Raw genomic sequence first — 14,545 nt, 5'->3', positions numbered from 1 at the left:
CTGCGCAGAATGTACCCGGCCATGTCTGTGTTGTAATCTCTTTTTTGTATTGCATTAAAATGTATGGTATATTTAAATTAAAGCACGGATGGAAGCCATGTTTGTGAACAGACATTGCAGGACCAGTCAGTACAAATACATAATCCTGGCACTGCCAACATATGTTGTATACTCTTTTAAAGCATTCTAAATGTTTAACATTTTGTTTTCTGCTGTGCTCGATGCCAACCTATAAGTTGATTAAAAAGCATGTTTTGTCATTTTTCAATGGTGTACATGCAAGTCTGACTTTTGAGTCACTTCCTGAGAAGAGATTACATCAAGGTGCGACATTAAACCTGATTTGTCTGATGTTAAATTGACAAAAGAAAGCTGCGCTTGTGTTTCAAACGAGCTGTTTTGAATGGCTGAGGTCCTGCCTGTGGGGAGGTAAGGAGCTCTTTCTGGCTGAGAGGCCAAACAAACCCCTTCATCGCCCCACTGGCCTGTCATCTTTCAGACTTCGAAGCAACCCTCCAATCCGGCTGCAGTATACTCCGAGCGTTAGGAATCAGCAGCCAATCCCAGCATCGGGGGCGGGGCCTCCGTGTCTGCTTGGGTCAAGTTCACCTGCTGTCAAAGCAACAGGTGAGCAAGATGGACCCAGAAATGGGACCGTCCCAGGGAGGGGGGAGCTCGGGCTGAAGACGCACCCAAGAGTGAGGCGCTGGGGGGGGGGGAGGGGGAGGGGGGGCCAGCACATGTATGTTTGACTGGGTGCCCTGGTCTGACTCAGCCCTGTATGGGAGCGGGAATGGAAATGGATGACTGTCAAGGGTGCCAGTCTGACCTCCCCCTAGAGATCCGGAATGGAACGCGCCAGTAAGGCGAGGCGGCTGACTCCGCCCCGGGGCGTGGCCGCCTGGAGGCCCCACCCCTCGGGCCGGTGCACCTGTCGCAGGTGTCTCGGTGTCTAATACTCACTGCGCACCCACCCCGACAGCAGCGGCGACGGCAGGGGCGGCCCGGGACTGGAGGCCCCGGAGGGGCGAGTGGCACAGGTGAGGGGGGCACAGGGCGAGGGATGGGAGAATGGATCACAGGTGAGGGGGGCACAGGGCGAGGGATGGGAGAATAGATCACAGGTGAGGGGGGCACGGGGCGAGGGATGGGAGAATAGATCACAGGTGAGGGGGCACAGGGGAAGGGCCAAAGATGGGAGAATGGATCACAGGTGAGGGGGGCACAGGGCGAGGGATGGGAGAATGGATCACAGGTGAGGGGGGCACAGGGCGAGGGATGGGAGAATGGATCACAGGTGAGGTGGGCACAGGGGAAGGACCAAGGATGGGAGAATGGATCACAGGTGAGGGGGCACAGGGCGAGGGATGGGAGAATAGATCACAGGTGAGGGGGGCACTGGGCGAGGGATGGGAGAATAGATCACAGGTGAGGGGGGCACAGGGCGAGGGATTGGAGAATGGATCACAGGTGAGGGGGGCACAGGGCGAGGGATGGGAGAATAGATCACAGGTGAGGGGGGCACAGGGCGAGGGATGGGAGAATAGATCACAGGTGAGGGGGGCACAGGGCGAGGGATTGGAGAATGGATCACAGGTGAGGGGGGGCACAGGGGAAGGAGGAGGGAAACCACGGGAGAAGAAACACAGGTGAAAGAGGAGTGGAGCCAGCCAAGGGGCAAGCTGGCACAGGTGAGAGGGTACAAGGAGGAGGAAAGGGGCATGCTATGGGAGAGTGAAGCACAGGTGAAAGAGGAGTGCAGTCAGCCGAGGGCCAGGTTGGCACAGGTGAGGAGGGCACAGGGGGAAGGGCCTCCCAGGGGAGAATGAAGTACAGGTGAGGAGGGCAAGTGGAAGGAGGAGGGACAGGGCGAGGGACGGGAGAGTGAAACACAGGTGAGCGAGGAGTGGAGGCAGCCGGAGGGGCAAGCTGGCACAGGTGAGAGGGGCACGGGGAAGGAGGAGGGATCAGGCAGAGAGGGTAAAAGTGAGGGGGCGAAGAGATGGAGAAGGGTAAACAGGTGCAGCAGGTGACCTGAGAGGGATCAGGGGTGGTGGGCCAGGTGAGGGGTGGGCATGGTAAACAGATGCAGCAGGTGAACCAGGACTGATCGGGGGGGGGGGGGCAGATGGGAGGGGGGCAGAGTAAAGAGAAGGAGCAGGTGAACCAGGGGTGATGTGGGGGTAGTGGGCACAGGTGAGGGGGGCAAAGAGATGGAGCAGGTGAGGCAGGAGTGATGGATGGGGACTGAAGTGGGCACTGGTGAGGGGGGGCAGGGTAAAGAGCTGGAGCAGCTGAACCAGGAGTGATGGGTGGGGGGCTAGGGTGACCATCCGTCCGTGAATTTACCATAATGTCCGTTGTCCGTGACGGAAGCTTCGACAGGCTGCATTTGTCCGTAATTTTATCCTTGGTGCTAAAGGACAGGTATTCAGAAGTTGGGATGGCTCAGCAGAAGGGAGGGGGGTCTCCTGCGAGGTGATTCCGAGGGAGGGGCAGCCGGGGGCGGGGCAACTTCAAAGACATCGAAATGCGGGCAAGTAGGTAATCTGCGCGTGCAAAGGCTGCTTGGAATGCGAAATGGGTGTCAATTTCTGGAGTTTATGTTTCGCTGCCTGAAGTGAGAGATTTCTTCTTTCTGCTGCTGTAGCTGCACATGTGGGAGTTTATCTCCAAATGTTTGCTGTCTTGGCTCACTGCCCCTGCCCCCCCCCCCCCCCCACCCCTTTATTGATCTCTCTGACATGCTTCTCGTGGCTATCTCGAGTTTCTCGGTTTGGCTGTCCTACTTTAAAGGAGGCGATGCACTCACATGTTGTGAATGTAAGAAGGCATGCCAGCTCACATGTTTCATGCTGTGAATGTAAGAAGGCATGCCAGCTCACATGTTTTATACTAAAACAAGCAAAATAAAATCTCCACTGTTTGGAAAGCAAGTCACACGCATAACAGATTAGGACACATACACAATGTTGAAACCTCTGAGTTGCTGTCGGTTTGCAGAAGGGCGGCTTTCTTTACATATTTAGTTCTGCATCTAAAAGGTCCTGCAAAAAATGTTTCACCATCAAGTGCCATTACTCTACCTGATGATCCAATACATGTGTCTGCCCTGTCAGCTGCATATGCATGTTATAGTGTCCGCGCCATTTCACAGTTACATGTAAAACTGACAACTTTCGCTTCTTGCATAAATCTTTGCCAAGTTGTCCTATCACTGAAAGTTTCAGCAAACCCCACTGGCCAAAATAGCTTCACGGTCAAGGTCGTGTAGCAACGCGGTTATCGGCGCAAGTAGGATGAAAGAGGCAAACAAACGGTCTAGATTTGCTGGAGCACTCTAGGTGGAATTCCTTGGGGAAATAATGCAAGTTCGGTTGTAAGAAGATGTTTGTAAAAGTTTAATTGCAAAATATTGAGGAGCCTGCTTTTAACAATGGTTTTATTTGTTATAACCGCTGTTGCCTAATAGTGCTAGCTTTGCTGTTACCTAGAGCTTCAACATTCTTATATCCTATGAAATGCCACAAAAAGAGGAGTACAGTTGCTTAAAGCTGCGCGCAGAGCGAAAAACGTGAAGTGCGCAGTGTCTCAGCCGAATATAGACTTATTGTGACTTGTACTTATGTCGGCTGCCTATGTACCTGTATACTATTGCGCGACCTCCTCGGATGTGTCTTTAAAACGTACCTTTTATTGCCAATTTTTGTCCTGAATTTTGACCCTTCGTCCTGAATTTTTAAACCCACCATCCTGAATTTGCACCCATGCCACTTGGTCACCCTGTGGGGGGCACGGGTGAGGGGGGCAGGGTAAAGAGATGGTGAAGGGTAAACGGCTGGAGCAGGTGTGGGATTGAGGCCAGAATGAGGGTGCAGAGGTGAAGTGGGCACGGCGCGGGCACCAGTGGCACAGGTTATATGATGCAGGGCACGAGCTTGGGTTAAAGTGGGACAAGAAAGTGCGCCCAGGTAAGGGGTGAGTGGCGATCCAGAATATGAGGGGGCAACCGAAGAGAAAAGTAGGTGAGAAAAGGGGCAGGTGAGGGCAAGTTGGACCGGCAAGGGGCATAGATAAGCGAGGGGGCATGGTTTAGGTGACAAGGGCTGGGGGGCACACACTTAAGGTAGAAATGAGGTGCACTGAAGGGGGCATGGATTGTGCGATCAGGGGTTTGGGGTGAAGTGGGCTCAGGGGCACACAAGGGAGGGGTGAGGCCCACAGAGGGGCTAGCTGGGGTTTTGGGACCAGGGATTCGGGCAACTCACACATAGGTGAGGGGCGAGACACATAGAGGGGCAGCTGGGTTGGGTGGCCTGGGGTAGGGGTAGGGGTCAAAGACATAAGGAAGTAATAAGGTACGCGGAGAAGTAGGTGAGAGGAAAAGATGGCAGCCAGGGCTCTAAGTGGGATGAAAAAACTGTGGGTTTGGGCTCTCAAAGGGGCGTGGCCGATGTAATTAAGGGCGGGGCTTAAAACTAAACTAAAATCTGTGCTTAGCATAGTGTGCTGCTCGACTGGTATTGTGCTCCCCCCCCCCCCCCCCCTCCTCCCTCCACACTGGTCGCCCTGCACTCTAGGTCTCCCTTAGCTGCTGTATGCATCCACGGTCGACCTGCAGCCTGATTGGCCGTGAGCTGCTGGGCACCCCCATTGGGTGGTCTGCGGGGTTAGGATGCTCAAGAGATGGAGAGTTGAAGGTTAATATCCCCTTGGGTGGCTGGCAGCCTGGGGTGACAACGAGACTGCACGCGTGCCCTCTGTGCTTAACTTGTACTCACTGGTTGGTACTGAGTTGCCACACACGTCTCTCTCGGGTGCCCTGGATTCTGGCTGTTCACGGGTTGGTGTTTGCAGGCCCTGGGGGTGATCTGTGAGCTCAGTGCTGGCATGCATTGGGGTCAATATGCCCTTGGGTGGTTCGCAGGCCTGGGGTTGCACGCTGTCCTCTATGCTTGACCCATGCCCGCAGGCCGCTGTCTCTTTCATGCGTGACATTGCAGTTTAGTCATTAATCTGCTGACACCCCTCTCGTCCAATCAGAGGCTTCCATCCTAGGTGGGGAAGTAGGTGAACCCCAGAATTCGTGCTTTTCTAGAGCGGTTCCCTCATGACATGCGTTGCTTGCTGAAATGCTTGGTGTCCACAGATACTCTTGGTGCAGACGTCACTTCCGGGATCAACACGTTGCCATGCTCGCCTCCACACTTCTCTCGACTCGCAGGCACTGTGCGCAGCAGTGATTGGTTATTGGGGTGATTCTACTGAGCGTCATCACATGCATTCGGGGGCCATTGGGGCAGGTACATTCCTGTCCATGGTTTAGAGGTCAGCGTTGAGCTGTTGTGTAGCTGACCTTCGACCCTGGCACCATTATCAGTTGGCATACGTAAGTCCCGGGTGGGTCCACCTCTGAACTGGTTGAGCGTGCTCATTTCACTCCCTGGCCTGCTGGCATGCGTCGTCGTCAGCAGATATCTGGGCCTGGCATTCGCCCGCTGCCAGAGAGCCCCGGGTGGCATGTCTTCTGGGTGGGTGCCACGGTTCAAAGGGGCAGAGATCTCCGCCTGTCATTCGCACTTCACCCCTTGGCACGCATCTCTGAATTGGTTTGACTTCGCCCTCTCCTCGTTAATCAGTAGGTGCCCTCTATGACTGGCACGCATGTCGTCAGTGGGTGATAAGCTTCCATTTACATCGTCCGTGATTAACCGGTTCAAGTTCTCAGGAAGATACCTCGGTGGGTTGAGCCGCCGCTGCCAAGATCTGTGTATAAAGTGCCGATTCGAATTCTGCCAGATTGGCATGGGCCATGGGTGGTGATGACCCTCGTCTTTAAGCTGCACGCCGTCGTGCGGTCCACGTGCAAGGGGCGTGTGTTGGACACACCCCCTCTCTCGTTCGCCTACGTCACCCTCGTGCCTCAGCAGGGCGCCGCTCCTCTAGTGCTTCTGTTTGATGCTTCCTCTCAGTCCGTATCCGACCTGCAGTCCGTTTATTGCTCGTCATGTCCATAACGCGGCCCCCAGTGTGCAGGATCCTCCCGTGTATGGTCACTCAGTGTGCAGGAACCTCCCGGGCATGGTCACTCAGTGTGCAGGAACCTCCCGGGCATGGTCACCCAGTGTGCAGGAACCTCCCGGGCATGGTCACTCAGTGTGCAGGAACCTCCCGGGCATGGTCACTCAGTGTGCAGGAACCTCCCGTGCACGGTCACTCAGTGTGCAGGAACCTCCCGGGCACGGTCACTCAGTGTGCAGGAACCTCCCGTGCATGGTCACTCAGTGTGCAGGAACCTCCCGCGCATGGTCACCCAGTGTGCAGGAACCTCCCGCGCATGGTCACCCAGTGTGCAGGAACCTCCCGTGCACGGTCACCCAGTGTGCAGGAACCTCCCGTGCATGGTCACTCAGTGTGCAGGAACCTCCCGTGCACGGTCAACCAGTGTGCACGGTCACCCAGTGTGCAGGAACCTCCCGTGCACGGTCACTCAGTGTGCAGGAACCTCCCGTGCATGGTCACCCAGTGTGCAGGAACCTCCCGCGCATGGTCACCCAGTGTGCAGGAACCTCCCGTGCACGGTCACCCAGTGTGCAGGAACCTCCCGTGCATGGTCACTCAGTGTGCAGGAACCTCCCGTGCACGGTCACCCAGTGTGCACGGTCACCCAGTGTGCAGAAACCTCCCGTGCACGGTCACTCAGTGTGCAGGAACCTCCCGTGCATGGTCACCCAGTGTGCAGGAACCTCCCGCGCATGGTCACCCAGTGTGCAGGAACCTCCCGTGCACGGTCACCCAGTGTGCAGGAACCTCCTGTGCATGGTCACTCAGTGTGCAGGAACCTCCCGGGCACGGTCACCCAGTGTGCAGGAACCTCCCGTGCACGGTCACCCAGTGTGCAGGAACCTCCCGTGCATGGTCACCCAGTGTGCAGGAACCTCCCGTGCATGGTCACCCAGTGTGCAGGAACCGCATGGTCACCCAGTGTGCAGGAACCTCCCGGGCATGGTCACTCAGTGTGCAGGAACCTCCCGGGCATGGTCACTCAGTGTGCAGGAACCTCCCGGGCATGGTCACTCAGTGACCAGGAACCTCCCGGGCATGGTCACTCAGTGTGCAGGATCCTCCCGTGCACGGTCACTCAGTGTGCAGGAACCTCCCGTGCATGGTCACTCAGTGTGCAGGAACCTCCCGGGCATGGTCACTCAGTGACCAGGAACCTCCCGTGCATGGTCACTCAGTGTGCAGGAACCTCCTGGGCATGGTCACTCAGTGTGCAGGAACCTCCCGGGCATGGTCACTCAGTGTGCAGGAACCTCCCGTGCACGGTCACTCAGTGTGCAGGAACCTCCCGTGCACGGTCACTCAGTGTGCAGGAACCTCCCGGGCATGGTCACTCAGTGTGCAGGAACCTCCCGTGCATGGTCACTCAGTGTGCAGGAACCTCCCGCGCATGGTCACCCAGTGTGCAGGAACCTCCCGTGCACGGTCACCCAGTGTGCAGGAACCTCCCGGGCACGGTCACTCAGTGTGCAGGAACCTCCCGGGCATGGTCACTCAGTGTGCAGGAACCTCCCGTGCACGGTCACTCAGTGTGCAGGAACCTCCCGGGCACGGTCACTCAGTGTGCAGGAACCTCCCGTGCATGGTCACTCAGTGTGCAGGAACCTCCCGTGCATGGTCACCCAGTGTGCAGGAACCTCCCGCGCATGGTCACCCAGTGTGCAGGAACCTCCCGTGCACGGTCACTCAGTGTGCAGGAACCTCCCGTGCACGGTCACCCAGCGTGCACGGTCACTCAGTGTGCAGGAACCTCCCGTGCACGGTCACCCAGTGTGCAGGAACCTCCCGTGCACGGTCACTCAGTGTGCAGGAACCTCCCGTGCACGGTCACCCAGCGTGCACGGTCACTCAGTGTGCAGGAACCTCCCGTGTATGGTCACTCAGTGTGCAGGAACCTCCCGTGCATGGTCACCCAGTGTGCAGGAACCCCCCGTGCATGGTGACCCAGTGTGCAGGAACCTCCCGTGCATGGTCACCCAGTGTGCAGGAACCCCCCGTGCATGGTCACCCAGTGTGCAGGAACCTCCTGTGCATGGTCACTCAGTGTGCAGGAACCTCCCGTGCATGGTCACTCAGTGTGCAGGAACCTCCCGTGCATGGTCACTCAGTGTGCAGGAACCTCCCGTGCATGGACCTCCCGTGCATGGTCACTCAGTGTGCAGGAACCTCCCGTGCATGGTCACCCAGTGTGCAGGAACCCCCCGTGCATGGTCACCCAGTGTGCAGGAACCCCCCGTGCATGGTCACCCAGTGTGCAGGAACCTCCTGTGCATGGTCACCCAGTGCCCCATCCAGGTGAGGTGTCATTGGTGCAGCCCCCCCCCCCCCTCTTTCTTTATTGGTGGGCCCTCGTGCGTTGGGGTGTCTCCTCGTGAAAACACGACTGAAGGAGAGGAGAAGGGTATGACACACACGTCCCTTCACTTACTGGAAATAAACACAAACAACTAGGCGGTGGCAGTTATTTAGACAAATTAAGCAGTGCACTTAGTGCTTCAAGATGTTTGGCTCAGTACACGTCACAGATTGAGGGAAGACGAGCCCCAGTCTCCCATCCGTGGAAGGTCATTCTTCGTGGGAGAGGAAGCCTCACACACCTCTTGGTGCCCTGCTTCATCACCGGAGTCTTCTCTCCACCCCGGGTGGGCAATGCCAGCAGGCGGCCTCGACCTCCTCGAAGACTGGACGGGTACGAGCGAGTCCGTACAGGAATCCTACAGGACAACACCGGCGGAAGCGGGGACCAGGAGGGAAGCGTAAACATACCCCCGTGCTCCTAGGTTAAAACCTTTATTGTGTAGGACACGAGGTATGACTACAAATCAAAGCTGAAAGTGTAGCGTAAATATTCCGGTCGAGGGGTGAATTAACCAAGCGCGGAGGTCATTTTTTCACTTATTTCCTTGTAGATGTTGTTAAAGACCCGCAGAGCTGCAGGCGTCCCCCATTGCTCCATTCCATGGAAGCAGCTGTCATGCCGGAGTGTCTGGCCTATATCTGATGTGTTAGACTCTCATAAATGTTTAGTTTCTCAGACACCAACTGTGGGAAATCCGCCATCTCTGCATGGTACCCACAGATTTTTCACCTTTTGATGGGCCATATTTTATTGCTCGTTTTTGGACCCTGCCTGCTGGGGGACTTCTGTTGAGTGCTGAGAGTATGAGATCTGACTCTTAAAACATGGAGACATTGTCTTATTCCTGATTTGTGTATTTAACTTTCCTATAAGGCCGTAGTATACGGTTTGGAAATGCACCTGTGGCATGAGAAGTTAACTGAGACCTTTGGACGGTAGCACTTATTGTCTAATCCACTTGTGTGGCAAGGAAAGCATGGCTTCAGGCCTACCTTTAAAGCCGGGCATCTGCAGTTTAAACCGGGACTGTATCCTGTTTTAAATAACCCTGTTTGATGGGTAAAAACCTACCTTGTAAAAATGTGTAAGTCACCCCTTTGTAGACCTTGTAGCCCACAAGGCAGGGGGCATGGTATTTAAAAGTGGCACATGTAGAAAGATAATGTAATGATGCCCTTACAGTCACTATTTGCATAAGTCTCCACCTGTACTCAGGTCTGGAGTAAGTCTGACTTGAGTATAGCGGACTACTGTGAGCTCAACAGAGTATGCAAGGTGAATGTTGCGGACTTCCTTCAGACAGCACAGCCTCAAGTCCTGCTAGACAGGCCTGTTGAGCCACATGTAACATCTAGAGTATACTTGAAGGAGAGAGAACAACATGCCAAGAAAAGTCTTGTGTACCACTCTCTGGTTGTTGATGGGGCCTGCCTTTGTCCTACCAGACTTCTGTCTTTGGGTTGTTTGTGGGTACCATGCCTGCTTCAAACTAGATTATAGTTTTAGATGTGGGAGCACATCTGGTTGGAGTATCCGACCCGTGCTCCACATCGGTCTGTTTCAAAATGCACCTAAGTTCCTGCCTACTGCAACAATGGCGATCTTTGGCGGTTTGTGCTTTTTGTCTCCATTTTTACTTATAACTTTAACAGTTCATGGCTCTATTATCTTTATTGGATTGTTGTCATTTTGTCTATTAAAATCTACCTTTTCTAATTCAGTTTGGGATTTTTATTGTTTTGCATCTTCACTTTAATACTGTTTTTGTACTGCAATAATACATTACACATTGCCTTAAGTTAAGCCTGTCTGCTCAGTGTCATAGGTATCAGGAGGTTGACCTCAGGTTAACTTAGTGACTTTAAGGGTTCTGTGTTCGGCTGGCATCATCCGTCTTGTGTTGTCATATTTCACTGGTTCATGTGTGAAATGACTGATGTGTTAGCATGCTCCTCCCTGCTGATCATGTATCTGTGACCGGTCATACTCTGGTATGTACCCCTGACATGTCTTATACGTTGACATGTATGTGAGAATTGGTGTCGCGGTTTCTACTACTGAGCATATTCTGCATGATGCAAGCATGAGCATGCTTCATATGATGCTGGCATCTCTGCGTGGTTCATGTTTGTGTTTGATGGGACCCCGGTTATGATTGACACTTGTGTTGCCTGACATCACCGGCACATCTCATGATCTGCACCAGTGGTACCAGCCGGTGCATGGTTACTGTGTTGGCTGACATCACCGGTGCATGGTTCCTGTGTTGGCTGACATCACCGGTGCATGGTTCCTGTGTTGGCTGACATCACCGGCACATCTCATGATCTGCACCAGTGGTGCCAGCCGGTGCATGGTTCCTGTGTTGGCTGACATCACCGGTGCATGGTTCCTGTGTTGGCTGACATCACCGGTGCATGGTTCCTGTGTTGGCTGACATCACCGGCACGTCTCATGATCTGCACCAGCGGTGCCAGCCGGTGCATGGTTCCTGTGTTGGCTGACATCACTGGTGCATGGTTCCTGTGATGGCTGACATCACCAGCACGTCTCATGATCTGCACCAGTGGTGCCAGCCGGTGCATGGTTCCTGTGTTGGCTGACATCACCGGCACATCTCATGATCTGCACCAGTTGTGCCAGCCGGTGCATGGTTCCTGTGTTGGCTGACATTGCCGGTGCATGGTTCCTGTGTTGGCTGACATCACCGGTGCATGGTTCCTGTGTTGGCTGACATCACCGGTGCATGGTTCCTGTGTTGGCTGACATCACCGGTGCATGGTTCCTGTGTTGGCTGACATCACCGGTGCATGGTTCCTGTGTTGGCTGACATCACCGGCACGTCTCATGATCTGCACCAGTGGTGCCAGCCGGTGCATGGTTCCTTTGTTGGCTGACATCACCGGTGCATGGTTCCTGTGTTGGCTGACATCACCGGTGCATGGTTCCTGTGTTGGCTGACATCACCGGTGCATGGTTCCTGTGTTGGCTGACATCACCGGCACGTCTCATGATCTGCACCAGTGGTGCCAGCCGGTGCATGGTTCCTGTGTTGGCTGACATCACCGGTGCATGGTTCCTGTGTTGGCTGACATCACCGGCACGTCTCATGATCTGCACCAGTGGTGCCAGTCGGTGCACAGATCCTGTGTTTGCTGACATCACCGGCACATCTCATGATCTACACCAGTGGGGCCAGCCGGTGCATGGTTCCTGTGTTGGCTGACATCACCGGCATATCTCATGATCTGCACCAGTGGTGCCAGCTGGTGCATGGTTCCTGTGTTGGCTGACATCACCGGTGCATGGTTCCTGTGTTGGCTGACATCACCGGTGCATGGTTCCTGTGTTGGCTGACATCACCCGCATGTCTCATGATCTGCACTAGTGGTGCCAGCTGGTGCATGGTTCCTGTGTTGGCTGACATCACCGGTGCATGGTTCCTGTGTTGGCTGACATCACCGGTGCATGGTTCCTGTGTTGGCTGACATCACTGGTGCATGGTTCCTGTGTTGGCTGACATCACTGGTGCATGGTTCCTGTGATGGCTGACATCACTGGCACGTCTCATGATCTGCACCAGTGGTACCTGCCGGTGCATGGTTCCTGTGTTGGCTGACATCACTGGCACGTCTCATGATCTGCACCAGTGGTACCTGCTGGTGCATGGTTCCTGTGTTGGCTGACATCACCGGTGCATGGTTCCTGTGTTGGCTGACATCACAGAACATCTCATGATCTGCACCAGTGGTGCCAGCTGGTGCATGGTTCCTGTGATGGCTGACATCACTGAACATCTCATGATCTGCACCAGTGGTGCCAGCCGGTGCATGGTTCCTGTGTTGGCTGACATCACCGGCACATCTCATGATCTGCACCAGTGGTGCCAGCCGGTGCATGGTTCCTGTGTTGGCTGACATCACTGGCACGTCTCATGATCTGCACCAGTGGTACCTGCCGGTGCATGGTTCCTGTGTTGGCTGACATCACTGGCACGTCTCATGATCTGCACCAGTGGTACCTGCTGGTGCATGGTTCCTGTGTTGGCTGACATCACAGAACATCTCATGATCTGCACCAGTGGTGCCAGCCGGTGCATGGTTCCTGTGTTGGCTGACATCACCGGCACATCTCATGATCTGCACCAGTGGTGCCAGCCGGTGCATGGGTCCTGTGTTGGCTGACATCACCGGCACGTCTCATGATCTGCACCAGTGGTGCCAGCCGGTGCATGGTTCCTGTGTTGGCTGACATCACCGGCACATCTCATGATCTGCACCAGTGGTGCCAGCCGGTGCATGGTTCCTGTGTTGGCTGACATCACCGGCACATCTCATGATCTGCACCAGTGGTGCCAGCCGGTGCATGGTTCCTGTGTTGGCTGACATCACCGGCACATCTCATGATCTGCACCAGTGGTGCCAGCCGGTGCATGGTTCCTGTGTTGGCTGACATCACCGGCACATCTCATGATCTGTACCAGTGGTGCCAGCCGGCGCACAGTTCCAGGGATGGCCTGCACCCACCACGACTGATAGGTTGGCCGGGCACCTGGTACGGTTGGTTTCTCAGCTGGCTACTGTCCATTGACTGCTGACGGAAGCTGAGAGTGCAAACAATACGTGGTAGGCCCTGTCTAAGCCAACCATGCTGCACTGAGCACCGCATGCGATGTGAAAGAGGGGGACCTACGTCAGGAGACACCACGGCCCCTCTGCTGAGAGTGCCCCTGAGCGAGCCCGTGTTGAAAGGCATGACTGCTTCCAGCAGACTCACATGCCACCCGCCCATCGAGGCTGCCCGCTCACCTCTCACTGTCACCATGTGTGAGAGAAGCTTGCGCCCTGTGTAGGGCATGGAGCAGCCCTCTGCCGAGACAAGGGCCATTGACTTCTCAAGAGGTCCCATTCCTGCCTGACCCTTACGGGCACAGCAGAAACACATGAGAAACACGTGGACTTGATTATGACAAGCATTTGCAATGCAATAGGTCTCGCATTTGTGAGTTTAAGCTATTGGCATTGTAAATGACAATGCATTTGATCTGTTTTGATAATTAACACATAAATAAAAGGCATTGCCATTTACAATGCCAATAGCTCAAAGTCTTGTAAATGCGAGACCTATTTTATTTCAGAGAAGCAGCTGCCATTGTCCCGTGCTGCTTGGAAAGTGAAAGCGGGCATAGTGCACTGAATGTTGCATGTCGTGCCTGCAGTAGGAGAAAATCATTAAATACAATAGTGCTTACAGACTAAATAAGACATACCGTGGAGCAATAGATGTAAAAGGGCCAGTAATCATGGGAGGCTACAAATTAAGACAAGGCGGTACTAAGGAGGGATTAACAAGCCTATTAACAAATCAGAAGCCAGCTTTTTCAAAGGACAATGACACAAGCCAATGAAAAATATAGGCGGAGAATGGGCGGAGCTTTAAGTCCATACTCCAATACAGAATGCCTCGCAGAGCAGCGCATGTGCTGCTGTGGGGTCGACCTAAATGTATATGTATCCGCAGGTGTTTTAAGAGCATAAAAAGTGTTTTGTGCACTCCAGTGAGCGCAAAAAGAGCCGTGTTCATTCTCTTTAGATAGAGCGAAGCTCAGACCAGCGTTTGGTATTTTGACAGATTAAGTGCCTCGGAGTCGCGGCGCTACCCAGAGTGTTAAAAAACTCATCTTTAGCTTCCTGTTGTTACAAGTCTGCTCCAGACACAGCCGGAACAAGTTGTCTTTCTCTAAATGTGTATGTTGAGCTCTCTAAATGTGTATGTTGAGCGGTATGAAAGGTTTGCCCTTTGGTTTGTTGCGATCTCTCAGGTTGTTCGTCTGAGACGTTTGTTGCAGCATTACCACGGAGGCTGACAAAAAAAAAAGGTATCCCAAAGTGACCCTCCACAGCCGTGAGTGATTCTGCCTTTTGGTAATTTCTGCAGCTCTGTCTGCTGTCTTTTTTTAATTTATTTAATGCAGTTTTATACAGCGCAAACGTTACCCAATGGTGTCAGAGCACTTTACAAAAGAACCAGGGAACTAACAAAAGGTACACAAGATAGACTATGCAAAAGAAACAATTGATGGACCGAATGCTGGACAATGCAAACATTCACCCCCAGTCACAA

General features: G+C 54.1%; 1 long non-coding RNA gene across 1 annotated transcript in view; it reads left to right on the top strand.

Moving 5' to 3' along the window:
- The first annotated feature begins 644 nt into the window (after positions 1 to 644).
- The window catches only part of LOC147668886 (uncharacterized), a 76,341-nt gene continuing 62,440 nt past the window's right edge, over positions 645 to 14,545 (top strand). Inside the window, exon 1 of the long non-coding RNA XR_015303790.1 lies at positions 645 to 1,040. This is a non-coding gene — a long non-coding RNA (uncharacterized LOC147668886). The remainder of the gene's footprint in view (positions 1,041 to 14,545) is intronic.

This window comes from Lissotriton vulgaris, unplaced genomic scaffold, assembly GCF_964263255.1.
Source record: "Lissotriton vulgaris unplaced genomic scaffold, aLisVul1.2 SCAFFOLD_1467, whole genome shotgun sequence".
Lineage (NCBI taxonomy): Eukaryota > Metazoa > Chordata > Amphibia > Caudata > Salamandridae > Lissotriton > Lissotriton vulgaris.
The sequence above is the reverse complement of the archived record's forward strand: the minus strand, read 5'-3'. Positions and strand labels throughout refer to the sequence as shown.